We start from the raw sequence: 4,312 nt of genomic DNA on the forward strand, positions 1-4,312 counted from the left end.
AGGGTTGTCTATCTGAGTGGGAGTTCATAAGATGAACTTAATTATCCTGAACATAGTCAAAAGATCTTCGCAAATTATGTCATAGCTCGCGCTTCAGTTCTACTGTTTAGTTATGTTCCTAGAGAAAATTTAGTTGAAAGTTGATAGTAGCAATTATGCGGACTAGGTCCGTAAACTGAGGATTGTCCTCATTGCTTCATAGAAGGCTTATGTCCTTAATGCACCGCTCAGTGTGCTGAACCTTGAACATTGTCTATGGATGTTACGAACATCTGACATACACATTTTGATAACTACGTGATAGTTCAGTTAAACGGCTTAGAGTTGAGGCACCGAAGACGTTTTGAAACGTTGCGAAACATATGAGATGTTTCGAGGGCTGAAATTTGGATTTCAGGCTCGTGCCCACGTCAAGAGGTATAAGACCTCCGACGATTTTCTTAGCCTGCAAACTAAGGGAGAAAAACTCAATTGTTGAACTTGTGCTCAGATTGTCTGAGTACAATAATCGCTTGAATCGAGTGGGAGTTGATCTTCCAGATGAAATAGTGATGGTTCTCTGAAGTCATTACCACCAAGCTGCTTGAGCTTCGTGATGAACTATAATATATCAGGGATATACATGATGATCCTTGAGATATTCGCGATGTTTGACACCACAAAAGTAGAAATCAAGAAGGAGCATCAATTGTTGATGGTTGGTGAAACCACTAGTTTCAAGAAGGGCAAGGGCACGAAGGGATACTTCATGAAACGGCAATTTAGCTGCTGCTCTAGTGAAGAAACCCAAGGTTGAACCCAAACCCGAGACTAAGTGCTTCTGTAATAAGGGGAACAGCCACTGGAGCAGAATTACCCTAGATACTTGGTAGATGAGAAGGCTGGCAAGGTCGATAGAAGTATATTGGATATACATTGTGTTGATGTGTACTTTACTAGTACTCCTAGTAGCACCAGGGTATTAGATACCGGTTCGGTTGCTAAGTGTTAGTAACTCGAAACAAAAGGCTACGGAATAAGCGGAGACTAGCTAAAAGGTGAGATGACGATATGTGTTGGAAGTATTTCCAAGGTTGATCAAATATCGTACCCTCCCTCTACCATCGAGATTGGTATTAAAACCTAAATAATTGTTATTTGGTGTTTGCGTTGAGCATAGACATGATTGGATTACGTATATCGCAATACGGTTATTCATTTAAGGAGAATAATGGTTACTCTATTTATTTGAATAATACCTTCAATAGTCTTACACCTAAAACGAATGGTTTATTGAATCTCGATCGTAGTGATACACATGTTCATGCCAAAAGATAGTAATGATAGTACCACCTACTTGTGGCACCGCCACGTAAGTCATATCGGTATAAAATGCATGAAGAAGCTCCATGTTGATGGATCTTTGGGCTCACTTGTTTTGAAAGGTTTGAGACATGTGAACCATGTCTATTGGTGTATATGTATGAAGAAACTCCATGCAAATGGACCGTTTGGACTCACTTGATTTTGAATCACTTGAGACATGCAAATCATACCACATGGGCAAGATGACTGAAAGCCTCGTTTTCAGTAAAATGGAACTAGAAAGCAACTTGTTGGAAGTAATACATTTTGATGTGTGCAATCCAATGAGTGCTGAGGCATGTAGTGGATATCGTTATGTTCTTACTTCACAGATGATTTGAGTAGATGTTGAGTATATTTACTTGATGAGTCACGAGTCTGAATTATTGAAAGGTTCAAATAATTTCAGGGTGAAGTTGAAAGATCGTCGTGACAAGAGGATAAAATATCTATGATATGATCATAGAGATGAATATCTGAATTACGAGTTTGGCACAGAAATTGTTTCACAACTAATACAGCCTGGAACACCATAGTGTGATGGTGTGTCCGAACATCATAATTGCACCCTATTGGATATGATGCATACCATGATGTCTCTTATCGAATTACCACAATAGTTTATGGGTTAGGCATTAGAGACAACCACATTCACTTTAAAAGGGGCACCACGTAATTCCGATGAGATGACACCGTATGAACTATGGTTTAGAGAAACCTAAGCTGTCATTTCTTAAAAGTTTGGGGCTGCGACGCTTATGTGAAAAAGTTTCAGGCTGATAAGCTCGAACCCAAAGCGGATAAATGCATCTTCATAGGACACCCAAAACAGTTGGGTATACCTCATGTCTCAGATCCGAAAGCAATAAGGGATTGTTTCTGGAATCGGGTCCTTTCTCGAGGAAAAGTTTCTCTCGAAAGAATTGAGTGGGAGGGTGGTGGAGACTTGATGAGGTTATTGAACCGTCTCTTCAACTAGTGTGTGGCAGGGCACAGGAAGTTGTTCCTGTGGCACCTACACCAATTGAAGTGGAAGCTTATGATAGTGATCATGAAACTTCAGATCAAGTCACTACCAAACCTCGTGGGATGACAAGGATGCGTACTACTTTAGAGTGGTACGTAATCCTGTCTTGGAAGTCATGTTGCTAGACAACAATGAACCTACGAGCTATGGAGAAGCGATGGTGGGCCTAGATTCCGATAAATGGCTCGAGGCCATAAAATCCGAGAGAGGATCCATGTATGAAAACAAAGTGGAGACTTTGGTAGAACAACTCGATGGTCGTAAGGCTGTTGAGTGCAGATGGATTTTAAAAGGAAGACGGGCAATGATGGTAAATGTCACCATTAAGAAAGCTCGACTTGTCGTTAAGAAGTTTCCCGACAAGTTCAAGGAGTTGACTGCGGTGAGACTTTCTCACTCGTAGCGATGCTAAGAGTCTGTTGGGATTATATTAGCAATTACTGCATTATTTATGAAATCTTGTAGATAGGATGTCAAAACATTGTTTCCTCGACGATTTTCTTGAGGAAAGGTTGTATGTGATACAACCGGAAGGTTTTGTCAATCCTGAAAGATGCTAATAAGTATGCAAAGCTCCAGCAATCCTTCTAAGGACTGGAGTAAGCATCTCGGAGTTGGAATGTATGCTTTGATGAGATGATCAAAGATTTTGGGTGTATACAAAGTTTATGAGAAACTTGTATTTCCAAAGAAGTGAGTGGGAGCACTATAGAATTTTTGATGAATATATGTTGTTGACATATTGTTGATCAGAAATGACGTAGAATTTCTGGAAAGCATATAGGGTTATTTGGAAAGTATTTTTCAATGGAAAGCCTGGATCAAGCTACTTGAACATTGAGCATCAAGATCTATAAGGATAGATCAAAACGCTTAATGGTACTTTCAAATGAGCACATGCCTTGACATGATCTTGAAGGTGTTCAAGATGGATCAGTCAAAGAAGGAGTTCTTGCCTGAGTTATAAGGTATGAAGTCAAGACTTAAAGCTCGACCACGGCAGAATAGAGAGAAAGGACGAAGGTCGTCCCCTATGCTTAAGACATAGGCCCTACAGTATGCTATGCTGTGTACCGCACCTGAAATGTGCCTTGCCATGAGTCGGTCAAGGGGTACAAGAGTGATCCAATAATGGATCACAAGACAGCTGTCAAAGTTATCCTTAGTAACTAGTGGACTAAGGAATTTTCTCGATTATGGAGGTGGTAAAAGAGTTTGTCGTAAAGGGTTACGCCGATGCAAACTTTGACACTAATCCAGATTATTCTGAGTAGTAAACTGGATTCGTCTAGTAGAACAGTTATTTGGAATAGCTCCAAATGTAGCGTAGTAGTTGCATCTACAAGATGACATAGAAATTTGCGAAGTACATACGGATCTGAAAGATTCAGACCCGTTGACTATAACATCTCTCACAAGCATAACATGATCAAACCCAGAACTCATCGAGTGTTAATCACATGGTAATGTGAACTAGATTATTGACTCTAGTAAACTCTTTGGGTGTTAGTCACATGGGGATGTGACCTTGAGCGTTAATCACATATCGATGTGAACTGGATTATTGACTCTAGTGCAAGTGGGAGACTGTTGGAAATATGCCCTAGAGGCAATAATAAATTAGTTATTATTATATTTCCTTGTTCATGATAATCGTTTATTATCCATGCTAGAATTGTATTGATAGGAAACTCAGATACATGTGTGGATACATAGACAACACCATGTCCCTAGTAAGCCTCTAGTTGACTAGCTCGTTAATCAATAGATGGTTACGGTTTCCTGACCATGGACATTGGATATCGTTGATAACGGGATCACATCATTAGGAGAATGATGTGATGGACAAGACCCAATCCTAAGCCTAGCACAAGATCATGTAGTTCGTATGCTAAAGCTTTTCTAATGTCAAGTATCATTTCCTTAGACCATGAGATTGTG

Source organism: Triticum aestivum, chromosome 5A (assembly GCF_018294505.1).
Source record: "Triticum aestivum cultivar Chinese Spring chromosome 5A, IWGSC CS RefSeq v2.1, whole genome shotgun sequence".
Taxonomy (NCBI): domain Eukaryota; kingdom Viridiplantae; phylum Streptophyta; class Magnoliopsida; order Poales; family Poaceae; genus Triticum; species Triticum aestivum.